The sequence below is a fragment of the Moschus berezovskii genome, chromosome 2 (assembly GCF_049115385.1).
Source record: "Moschus berezovskii isolate FMDL1 chromosome 2, NW_MosBer_1.0, whole genome shotgun sequence".
In the NCBI taxonomy this organism is placed as follows: Eukaryota; Metazoa; Chordata; class Mammalia; order Artiodactyla; family Moschidae; genus Moschus; species Moschus berezovskii.
Window position 1 is genome coordinate 85,408,247 of NC_142461.1, and position 13,259 is coordinate 85,421,505.

A 13,259-nucleotide genomic window follows, 5' to 3' on the forward strand; every position below is an offset into this window, starting at 1 on the left:
ACATTTCTTACAGTCTGATATAGATCACTCATGTATGTAATATACACACATAAACAGCTGAAGAAAGGGGCAAGCAATGAGAATGGAGAGAGAAAACAAGACGAACCTAGCTTATTTGAAAGTGTAAACTATGTTTTTCAATTTTGTGAGCATCTTTAAAAAGTATCTTCATAATGAATTAACACCCCAAGACTAACAGAAATTTTAAAATAGGAAAGATCCCTCCAACTTGAAACCATTGTCTCTGTTTTTTGAACATTTTTTAACTTGAAAAATATAGAGATTTCCCTGGCAGTCCAGTGGTTAACATTTCACGCTTCCAATGTAGGGAGCACAGGTTCAATCCCTGAGCATGGAACTAAGATTCCAGATACTGTGTGGCAAAGCCAAAAGCATAAAAGCATGTATCAACAAGTATTGTTCATCCAACTTACTGATCACTAGAATTATTATATCACTGCACTATCCCATCTACCTCTAGTAGCCTCCCTAAGATAGTAATCTATCTCCCTATGTAAGTTTCAACTGGACATATTTTAAGTGCGTACTGTTCTTGGGATAGTTTCAATTGTACATTGCTAAAAGATTCATTAATTTCAACCACCATCAACTCCATACGCCACATATACTTTTTTCTGCCTTTTGTGTTCAAATATATTTCACTGTGGCCATTCAGAGGAAAATTATACATTCCAATAACATTTGAGTTCCCCTCAGTTACCTTTTCAGTGGCTCAGGGTAATGACAGAGTAAGAATCGTGTTCTTCACAGGCTCTCTCTCTTTTTTTTTCCTCTCCCATTTGGGAGAATTTCAGCTTCAAATCTCCTGTGCCAAGAAGCAATGGGTAATGTCTAATGCTCTTCTCTAACAGTAGCTTACTCTGGCGGGAACGGGAGGAGAGTCAGGAGAAATCACTCACATTCCCAGCTTTGAAAAAGTCTTAGCATATGGAATAAGCAATCTCTTACCTTATTTTCCTAAAATAGAATTAAGGAATCATAATAGGTAAAGGGGCCAGAGGAAAAGGAAACAGAATTAGAAATTTTACAACTATCTGTGAGTATGGATAATGGCTAAAATCTAGCCCTAAATTCCCAGTGAAATCAGCCCAAAAAAACACCTATAATTCATAAAACCTGGGGCTTATATATTCCTTGGCATTGTTCATAGGTAGAGACTTCCTCTATAAAAAAGATTTAAAAATCACATTCTCATGAGACAGCAAGAATGGGAGAAATAAGGATAATAAGCATAGATAACACAAATGCCTTGGTTTTAAAATCAACACTCGAAGACAATCTATTACAATCCCTATGACCTCAAAAGAAAATTCAGAGAATAAGTCTCCTTTGTTTATGTCATCTCAACTTCAATTCCATCAGCAGTTATCTCCTTTAAAACAAATATTTCTAGGGCCCTTACATGATAGGAAGTCCTTTTTCTCAGGCCCATTTTTATTTGGTTATCTTTTTAGGTGCACTAAAGATTGAGTTTACAATAAGCTGAACAGACAGCGTACAAAAGGCTTTTAGAACTATACCATATGGTCCAGGGAAGGGAACAATCTGGACAATCCCCATTTCAATCTGCAAGCTTGTCCACCTCTATAACACATTATACCACTGTAATAAAATATTAAGATGGAAACGTAAAAGTGAAAATAGTCTATCTTTAGCATTACCAGGCAACCACACTTCTGAAAATTTACTGATAAACTTAATAAACATTTAATTTATATCCTGAAATTTCGGTATGCAACACCAGGCATATAAACCTAGGCGACTATTCACTAGAAACAATATTTCGGCAGGGATATGTGCAAGTATTCAACTTATGCTTCAGAAATTTGGAAGGAAAAAAAAAAACTTTTACAGGGGGGGTATATTGGCAGGGGCTGATGTAACAGATGACACATTCTTGGAAATCAAATAAAAGCAATAGGGAAATACCCATTGTTGCCTGGTGAAGGCCTAATCACATGGACACAGCTGGAACCAATGTAGATCATTCATTAATAAAATTGTATTGTAGTAGCCACTTTTTGATGCATTTCATTTGCTGCTGTAGCCAAATCTCTGAATTTCTTTGTTCCATGTTAGCAAGACTGCTTGAATGGGAAATATGAGAAGATTTAGAACGGGGAGTTGGGGGGGGAACAAACCTGTTCTCATGCTAAAAATGAGACAACTAGCTCAAAAAGCTAAATGTCACTTTACCTTGCAATCTACTTATACTATCAGCAGCTTAAAATATGCAGTGTAAACCTGAAAGGGGGAGTTCATATGGTACCATGGATAAAAAGTGAGCAGTGTGAGATGCCACAGAAAACATACGAAAGACTTGTGAAAGTATTTTACAGAATGATGATATAAGATGTTGGGAGAGGGAATTAAAATGTATCAAATACTAAGGGGAGAATCAGACAACTGAATTAATATAAACTCTTTCATGTAATACTCTCTATTGACTTTTACACTGAACTATGTACTATATGCTTAAAGGAAAATCATTCATATTTTTGACCACATAAACTTAGAAATCACTATTTGTCATCACATGTTACCAATATTTGATATCAAACAGCCCCTTTCCAGAAGTCAGTTTTAAAATCTGTATTGAAATTCAAATAAAATTAAATATTGGCTCTAATTATAAATGTGGTATGTACTATAATAAAATTATGATTAAAATAATAAATTTGGTATTTATCCAACTTTCCTGGCATCCATTAATACATTTTTTCTATGTTTCTACAAATATAATGACTAAGCTTCTATATCATAATTTCTGCAAACTGTATAATATCAAATCATAAAGATATAGCAGCCTTGATATGAAGCCTGATCTAAACAAAACTGTAGAATTTATTACTTATAAAAATGAAAAACTCAGTAACATTTATCAAAAGCACTGCTCAAACATTATAGGTCTTAGATATATTTCTATTATTCCTGTGTATAATTAGAATAAACAAATAAATAGCACAATTTTCATGTTGCAGTTTCTAATTCATCAAAAGATATATTCCTACCACAAAACAGATAAAGGGCTTAACTGAAAATAAAAATTATACCAATGGAGAAAATGTATTTGAAGTCAATGAATAGTATTCAATACAAAATTAACATTCAACATAAGTGAACACACAGGAAGAAACTGTTTCTGTCTGTATTATCTTTAACCTCTAATTCTAATATTATCAAACTTTGACACAAAGGACTCAAGACAGTTATGCACATAACTGGACCAAGAGAAAAAAACAGTTTCACTGGCATTCCTTCTTAAAAGCTTTATGATCCTTTGGCTTAAAATGTTGACCTAAAGATGTAATTAATATAACTTAACAAGCACCTCACCCAGATTCATTCGAGCTGCTCTACAGAAAAAGCCACTTACATACTACAAGTTTAAAAAAAACACAGCATTAGGGGGGACTTGAGAATCATAGTATTTAATACATGTGCGTTGTATGTACAAATCAATTTGAGTATTTGTTTTGTTATAGTAATGAACCAATATGTTGCTGAACCTGTCTTGAGAATGAGAAAAAATAACAGGTGAGTTTATTTAAAGCATAATTCTGATATACCTGTTTTACAAATCCTTTAATTATCTTAAAAAAATCTCTGGGGAAAAAAAAAACTTTAGATTGCACATGTTTATCTTAATGTATCCATAATAGATATATTTTCCAGCATGTATAAAAATGTTTCACATTAATCATTCAAACACAAACCACTGTTTACTTTCTTTTGAGTCATATTTGTCATACACTTACAAATCTACGTAAGTTTTTACTCCCAAAAGAATTTTCTCATCGCCAGATATCATTGACAATTTTAAAAAATAAAAGTCAATCAAAATATCAATCTCTTCCTAAGAAAACACATCTGGCCTATTTAACTATTCTTACTCTGAATGTATTTTAAAAAAGAAAAAACACTAATTTTTAAAATAGATCACTTGAAAGTGAATCATTTGTTTTGCTTAATACAACAAAAAACATTTACATTTTGAGGAACATTCTAGAAAATTTCATTGAATGGTTGTTCATAGTGAAATCTAGTCTCCTCTTCAAATCATTACTTAAAAATCATAATGCTACATTCTCACATCGCTTGTAATAGAAGGTTACTAACTAAATTTCGAAAAAATTGGAAACTTAAAAACACTTTTGTATTTTACCTTGCATTTTGAATTCAGAAGAAAAAAATTTTAATGCACATCCTTGTATTTAATGGAAGCTCACTTGCTTACCTAACTACATTTGTCAAACATCCCAAAAATGAGTATTCTATCTATAAAAGATATGAACTGACTCTGAATTTTAGACAAAAATAGAAAACAATAGCAAGTTTTTTGGTCTCAACAGAGATAGCCTGGAATAAAAATCTATATAATATAAGCAAATATTACTCAAGAGTTTCAATTCAAATAATTAGTTGTGAAGCAAGACAATATTCCTACCAATCAAATATACGATGTCAACATGACCCAAGTTAGCAATATTCAAAAGGGTTTTGTGAAAAGTGGGGCAAAAATGCGACTGCAAGGAAATCTCTAGAAGAGCTGGCAAAGGCGAATTGAACACAACCTTCTGTAAGGAACAATGCTATTAAGTAAACATGGAAGTTGTGAGGAGAATGTCTCTATTTTTTTTTAAAGTTGGTTTTTCTTTCTTTTTTTTTCATGATGGTGTTTTAAGTGAAGAAAGAGGGAAAATAAATGGTATAAGGAGGAAAAACTAAGGCCTGCTTGCCTTCCTTCAGTGATGCTGGGAGGGCACACCCTCTGCCTTATGAAAACCACCGCCAGAACCAAGCTACACAAAACATTTTGGCTGCCAGCCTAGAACAGTGCCAGGCTGTTTTTTATTTTTGCGCTAGACTCCCTCAATTGAGACAGTGTGGGATTGTCACTTTGATGCACATAGAGAACAAAGAATAATATAGGACAGAGGGGGGTAATTTTTTTGCCCCTTTAAAGTCAGGTTAGCATTTTGTTTTCTTTGACAGGTCTTGAAAAGACCCAGGAAACAAAAGTTATGCTGAAGAATGGATCAATTGCCTGAAGAAATTAGCGTGAGTACAATATTGTCGACAGTTTAAAAGCCATGTGAGAGATTAACATTTTAAGAAATCAGACTTAAAAGGGGTCCAAGTCATACATTTACCTGTTTAAGAGGCCACAGACCAAGAAGTCCATGATTGATACATCATCACATAATCTTATCTAAAATCTGATGGTATGAAGGAAGGCCATAAAATCTGACCAAGAAAAAGAACGAATTTAAGTATTAAAAATTTTAGGTCACTCTTCAGAGGCAACTGTGTCAGCTGTTATTGTGACCTTGAGTTCTCCAAAATTAAATAATCTGACTAAAAGATTATAACATTAGAATCTGAGCATTTTATGTCTTTATAGGGAAAGAGGTGATAAATGATCAAAAATGTTTAAAAGATTAAACCACAAATCATCTACAAAGTTGCCACAGACACAAACAGGAAAACCGTCTTTTCTATCCTATTCAATTCTGTACTAGAAGCAAAGCTAACACAAATAAGAAAGCTAAGTGTGTGCTGCTGCAAGCTTGAACTAAATCTACTACCTAAATCTGGAGACCGAAAATACCAATAAGCCATTAGCTCCTACAGGTATGACCTTTTTCTCTCTAATGCACAAGATAAGTAGGGGTAGAGGTCCATTTCCTACAAACCAAATGAAAAGAAAGAATCAACTATGACAAGCCCAGATCCCATGCTGGCATCTTTTACACTAAGCTCAGCATCATCTAGAAGCAGTATGTGTCTCACTGCCAATCAGGGGGGGAAAGAAGTTGTGAAACTAATACAGCATTGATGAATAGCACCAAAGGTCTGTGAGTCCCTTCCTCCTGCACATCTCCACTGAATCAGCTGTTAAAAGAAGACCAACGGCTGTTACAGAAATAGCAAGAACTAAAGCACTTGCCTCAGATGTTACTCATGGAGGCATGGAGCATTTACCACCTGAGCCTATCTAATTTCTGACAGAATGATCCCCTGCCCAGTTTTGTTCATGGCCACAGATTCTGATAGCAAGTCAAAATCAGTGTTGGGAAAGGCAACGGGGGAGGGAGGATGTGAAGAAGAAACTGAGAGAACAGAGGTCAAACTTCAAACAATATACATGCTTCTCTTACGTAAGTTAGTGCCCATGCACAACACCTTGGGACAGCAAAACCTGTGACAAAGGTTTCAGGTACAATGATTTGCTCTGGGTGGCAAGAGTAAGTATGCCATATAATAATAAAAAAAAAATTATTTTGCTCCTCACTGTTCTCCTTTTGCATTTCCTTTCTTTCCTCTAAGATACACTGCTGATGCTATTACTGCGTGGGACACTGATAGTTGTAGGCAAAGCATTCATGTCTTGCCAAAGTGGTCCAGAGAATCATGTCTGGCTGGCTTTATTTCAGCAAGGAATGTGAGACAAAACCAGGAAGCAAAAAGAATGAAAGGTACAGAAGTCAGGCGATATAGCCTGTGTTTTCTGTTTATTAATGATGAGGATAAAATGGGCAGAAATCTGGAAAAAGCAACCAAGTTGACTGAATTACAAAGAAAGATTAAGGAATTAAATGTGCATAACTTGGCTGACAACCAAGGAATAATATGAGAGTTGTCCACAACTCTCCAAAGTATATACATAAAAAAGAAGAGCAAGGGATTTTTATCTACTATAGAAGTGTGAATATATGAAATAATGATGAGATAAGATAAAACTTAAGAAAGGATATTCTTCTTTCTTCCTAGAAATATGTATCATCTTACTGACCCACACTGAAGGAAATAGTAGATAATAGGAAATGACTACATACTGCCAGGGGACTTCATTGGTGGAGAAATAAAAATGAAATCCCGTTTGCTTACCTGATGATCCAGATACAGTGATGTCTCTCTTTATATTTGTCCAACCTGGCTAATGCAGAGATACCTGTGATATCACAAAAGACACGGTAAAGTTGGTATCTTCAAACTAAATCCAATCTGAATTCTGAATCCTTACCTGGACAAGAGTTTACTTGAATGATCTAGTAGTCTGATTCTTGGACAACCCAAGATGGAATAACCTCTAAGAAGAAAAATATTCTGAGACTTAATTAATAAGAGCTTTTTTCAGTCTTTCCAAGGATTTCCCAAATTAATTATAACAACAACAACAAAAATAATTAGATTGGTACATGGACAGCCTTCAGGAGTCGATGTACTCCTAAATGAGATATGCAAAATGTGTGCGTTTATGTAAATGCATTTCTCTCTAGGGAGAAGGTCAACAGTTCATGAGATTTGCAGAAAGGTCTATAATCCAAAAAACCAAACCATCAAGAACCTCTGCTGAGTATAATCTAAAATCTCAAAGGCAGGTTGGAATGCATATGGATAATCAATCCAGGTTTGGGGGTTCCACCCCAGGGAAATGGTGGAGGTTTACAGACACTTGTAGATCTGGGGTAAACACCTTAAGAACACTTCTTTCTGGAAGAGCATAACATCAAGTTTAAACTGTTACTTAACTCACACAGCCCTGTGTTCTCTGTCTGCCATGCACAGTGAAGACAACGATATCACCATACACCCAAGGGTGGATATTCTGACTTGCATCTTTTGTATTTCTGGAAGAGCATAACATCAAGTTTAAACTGTTAGTTAACTCACACAGCCCTGTGTTCTCTGTCTGCCATGCACAGTGAAGACAATGATATCACCATATACCCAAGGGTGGATATTCTGACTTGCATCTTTTGTATATACTAAAATCAGAATCCTTAGGAATATACACACTGACAAGGTCAGAACTAACACTGTAACTCATCCCAAAAGAATCCTACATGACAAGCAAAAAAGAGGAGCTCCCCAACAGCTTACCTAGCACAAAAATGACAGGAGGAGCTAAACACATCTCCTAAAAGAATTGTTCAAAACAGTAATCAGAGTCACAATAACCTACACCAGAAAAAGCAAACAAACAAACAAACAGGTCAGAGAACTTTCCATACATCAACTGTGAACAAGATGGGAAAGCATTCACTGCCAAGACAGGATCCGGAGCTGAGGTCTCACCAAAACGACGACAATAATGAACAAACGCCAAGAAGACATATATCAAGGGAAGAGGAAAAAAAAACTCAGAATTGGCTTATTACAGGGACTTCCCTGGTGGTCCTGTGGTTAAGACTCAGCATTTCCACTGAAGTGGGTGCGGGTCCGATCCCTGGTCAGGGAACTAAGAGCCCACAGGCTGCAAGACGAATAAATAAATAATATGTTAAAGTCATAAAAAAATTTATTTTAAAGATGGATTATTTCAAGTAACAATTATGTGATAAAGTCTCTCAAAAAAGAAAAAGTGTGTTTAACCATGTGTAAAACAGGTAACTGGTGAGAAGCTGAGTCCGGCACTCGGTGGCAACCTGCAGGGGTAGGAGGGAGGCGCAGGTGGGACAGGATACATGTATATTCATGGTTGACCTGAGCCACAACACAATATTGTAAATCGATTATCCTCCAATTAAAAGTTTAAAAAAATAAAAATTTTAAGTAGTGTGTTTAGACATTCACCTCCTGAGCATCTCTCAGCATGGCTCGGTGCTGGGAATTCATCAGTGAGTAAGACAAGCACAGCTTGCCCTGCTGGAGTTTAATTTTGGAGCAGAGAGGAAGGATGATGGGAGACAAATCTATCAGCAATACCATTTCAATGTGTGACACATGATATAAAGCAAAATGATGTGACCGAGGCACATGAAAATGGCCTGCATCTATCCAGTACATTACAGAGATGTTCACTCCCACCCTCAAGACTTAGAGAACTGAGGCAGGGAAGGGACTGTGAGGACAGCTGGTCAGACCTCTTCACTTCAGAGGTGAGGTCAGGAGAGCTGTTCAGGAAGACAAAGAATCACAACTTCATTATCTCCAAACATCAAAATCCACACTAGCCTCGTTAGGATTTCATGGTACACGCTCAGTCTTTAGAGAGAGAACTGAGAACAGGTACTGAACAGCATTCCTGAAAACCTGGCTGAGGACATGGAGTACTCCATACCCTTCATACTTAATAAGGAACCGCTGTCTATTCAAATCCTTCAGAAGGCGGCACAAAGACATTACACTGGCTGTGTGCTTAGGGGCTCAGGGGCGTCTAACTCTGCAACCCCACGAGCTGCTGCCCTCCAGGCTCCTCTGCCTATGGAATTTTCCAGGCAAGAATACTGGAGTGGGTTGCCATTTCCTACTCCAGGTGATCTTCCCAACCGAGGGATCGAACCTGTGTCTCTTGTATCTCCTGGACTGGCAGGCAAATTCTTTACCACTGAGCCACCTGGAAAGCCCAACACTGGTTACATGCGTATAAAGCATATGAGTGTTGGGCCTAATGAAATCATACTTTTTCAATTTGAACCCAGTAATGTGAAAGTCACTCAGTTGTGTCTGACCCTTTGTGACCCCATGGACTGTAGCCCACCAGGCAACTCCGTCCATGGGATTTTCCAGGCAAGAATACTGGAGTGGGTTGCCATTTCCTTCTCCAGGGGATCTTCTTGATCAGGGATTGAACCTGGGTCTCCCCCATTACAGGCAGACCCTTTACCGTCTGAGCCACCAGGCAAGCCTGTACCCAGTAAACACAGTGATAATTCAAAAGTTGTGAAATAATCTTGAAGTTCAAAAACAAAAATAAATAAAACAATACTGAGTAGGAAAAGGTATGGAAATCTATTTATATGTAAAGACATGCATAGAATGATCCCGACTGGTGGAGGACCTAGGACTTTACTAGCATTCCACCTTCACACACTATCATCACCCCTGCTCTCTGTACCTCACTGTCCGCTAGCAGAGATACACAATAAACATTCATAAACAGAAGCCCTTTCAATTGGGAGATAATGCTATTCAAATAGTCTATCTCTGAGAGCCTAGTTGCTTAAAAACATCTAAAAAGACAGACACATTTTTTAAAAAAGTAGAAAGGATTCTATAAGCTATCAAAAGAGAAATATATTTTGTAAGTTTTTTTTAAAGTTGTTTGAGAAAAAAACATGTCAGAGATTTCAAAACATCAGTGATGCAAAGTTTCCCCAAAGCTAGAAATCTATTTACACTATTTGCTTAACCTACAGCATCCAATCTAAGAAAGTAACCCTGAGTCCTTTTGACTGTGAGCAGATTCTAGGATATCTGTCATCTCACTGACCAGAAGTGATGCTGTAGACTTGACTAGCCAGCAGAGTGACCTGTTCCTTCCTCCTTGGTCAAGAGAGAGTCTTCCACCCAAAGCTGTAAAGCTGTCAGGGATGTAGTAAACCCTTTCCCTTAAACTTCTAACAAGTCAGAACTTTTCACAAAATTTACTCCCCAAAAAGGCTTATTCACATGAATTTGTTTTGTGTTGCCATCATTCAGAGTCTTCATTTTTAATTTAGTGGTATTTTTAGCCAAATGAAATGAAAATACAGTTTTTTTCAATCTGTCTCAGCTCTACTCTTCATGTTCTGGGACCCAATTCTTGCAATCCTTTAACAACTATTTATTTCACACCAAACTAGATATCTCCCCAAAGCTTACCAATCTAGCCTCCAGGCATATTTCTTAAATAAAAGCTGTAGATCTTTGTAAACCTAAAATTTGCATACTAAAGGAACAAATCAACTATCAAAAGACCTAGTAGTATATAGCAGTTGCTCACCTCTAAGCAGAGTTTTAAAATTCATTTCAATTTATTATATTTTTAAAGAAACAGCTATTGACTTTTTCCCTTTGCAAACTATTATGTTTAATGGCCTAGTTATATTAGAGGTGAGAGTGTGAAGCAAGTGTTTTAAATTGGTAAATTCTAAATAAAAGTACATCAGTCAAAAGTTTTAATAAGACTCAGCAGGACAGAGAAGAATTAACAGTCTGTAGGTATCAAAAAGGAGTATAGACAATGATAACCTTCATCATTTGCATAGGGATTTATAATTTAATTGCTTCAAGGTTAAAGAAATTATGTGGTATTTTGCCCGTTCTTATCCAGTAATGGATGCCTTGGTTTGTATACATTTATCAACCGAACCAAGTAACAGAAGAAATGACTGAAAAGCTACCAATTAATCTGCTTCATTTTTTAATGTACTCCTGGGTACCAGCTATCACAATCTGTTCTAACCAATACCTGGGTACCCTAAAATAAAAACATAAGGTTTCCAACAGCATCTCATAAAGAGCAAATTCAGAATTCTAAAAGTCCAGTAGGAACACTCTCCGACATAAATCACAGCAGGATCCTCCAAGACCCACCTCCCAGAATACTGGAAATAAAAGCAAAAATAAACAAATGGGACCTAATTAAAATCAAAAGCTTCTGCACAGCAAAGGAAACTCTAAGCAAGGTGAGAAGACAACCTTCAGAATGGGAGACAATAATAGCAAATGAAGCAACTGATAAAGGATTAATCTCCAAATTATACAAGCAGCTCCTGCAGCTTAATTCCAGAAAACTAAGTGACCCAATCAAAAAATGGGCCAAAGAACTGAACAGACATTTCTCCAAAGAAGACATAAAGATGGCTAATAAACACATGAAAAAATGCTCAACATCCCTCATAATCAGAGAAATGCAAATCAAAACCACAATGAGATACCATTTCACACCAGTCAGAATGGCTGCTATCCAAAAGTCTACATGCAATAAGTGCTGGAGAGGGTGTGGAGAGAAGGGAACCCTCTTACACTGTTGGTGGGAATGCAAACTAGTACAGCCACTATGGAGAACAGTGTGGAGATTCCTCAGAAAACTGGAAATAGAACTGCCATATGATCCAGCGATCGCACTCCTGGGCATACACACCGAGGAAACCAGAATTGAAAGAGACACATGTACTCCAATGTTCATTGCAGCACTGTTTATAATAGCCAGGACATGGAAGCAACCTAGATGTCCATCTGCAGATGAATGGATAAGAAAGCTTTGGTACATATACACAATGGAGTATTTCTCAGCCATCAAAAAGAATGCATTTGAATCAGTTTTAATGAGGTGGATGAAATTGGAGCCAATTATACAGAGTGAAGTAAGCCAGAAAGAAGAACATCAATACCGTATATTAACGCATATATATGGAATTTAGAAAAATGGTAACCTGAACCCTGTATAAGAGACTGCAAAAGAGACATAGGCATTTAGAACAGTCTTTGGGACTCTGTGGGAGAGGGTGAAGGTGGAATGATTGGAGAGAATGGAATTGTAGCATGTATATTATCATAAGTGACCAGTCCAGGTTCGACGCATAAATTTTCCTCTGTTCATTTCTTTGCATTTGTGCTTTTTTAATAAAATTCTTTTTTAGAAATAAAAAAAAAAAAAGTCCAGTAGGTTCCTAAAGTGATTTTTTTAATTAGATACATTCCTTTATTTACTTTGTACTTCAAGTCAACTGTTGTTAAATCATTCCTTCCACCAAATAGTAACAAAAAATACAGATTGATGAATGTATTCAAAACATAGCGTGTAACTGGATGGAGAAATGCAAGCAACAGACACAAATAATGAGAAGAGTTAAAGTAATAAAAGGATTCTAGGCTGGAGCAATTGTTTTCAATCATCACAGGACAAAAACAATACACTACTGTGGCCTTGCCTCACCAAGCACCCAGAATGTGTTCAAGGCCAGTGCTCTGCTTGGTACCCAGGTCTAATGAAAACCTGCAGAGTCTATGCTGGCTGCGCAACAGAATCACCTGGAGGGCTAAAAAAAAAACAGACAAACAAAAAGGTAATACTTAAACGACATGATCGGAGATTTTGGTTTCATCAATAATTTTTAGAAGGTCCCGGGTGATTTCTTACACACGCAGCTATAAAGGACACTGGATCTCAAAGTATGGTCCCTGGACCTGCAGTGGGAGCAACAGCAGCAGCAGTTGAGAACTTATTAGAAACGCAAATACCCAGGCCCCAACCCAGACCTACTGAACCAGGAAATCTGGGTAGGACCAGCAGTCTATATTCTGATGACCCCTTCAGGAAATTCTGAGATACATTAATGCTTGAAAAACACAGCTTCAAAATAAGAAGAATCTGGGTTTCAATCAACTCTCCATAATTTGCTTACTGAATGACCACTGTTCAGCTCTCTAAACCTCACGTTCCTCATCTGCATAATAATACAATCAGCTAAGATTTGTAAGCACTTCCCCAGTGGCTCAGTGGTAAAGAATCCACCTGCCAATGC

General features: G+C 36.8%; 1 protein-coding gene across 6 annotated transcripts in view; it reads right to left on the minus strand.

Moving 5' to 3' along the window:
• The window catches only part of QTMAN (queuosine-tRNA mannosyltransferase), a 433,783-nt gene that overhangs the window by 337,923 nt on the left and 82,601 nt on the right, over nucleotides 1-13,259 (minus strand). For 2 of the 6 annotated variants that reach the window (XM_055398709.2, XM_055398710.2), the window contains exon 2: nucleotides 6,913-6,976. The exons of 3 other annotated variants lie outside the window; for them this stretch is intronic. The gene's annotated coding sequence lies outside the window, so the exon portion shown is untranslated. Of the gene's footprint in view, nucleotides 1-721; nucleotides 1,344-6,912; nucleotides 6,977-13,259 lie in introns of those variants that run through there. One more of the 6 variants, XM_055398705.2, reaches the window with a different exon arrangement.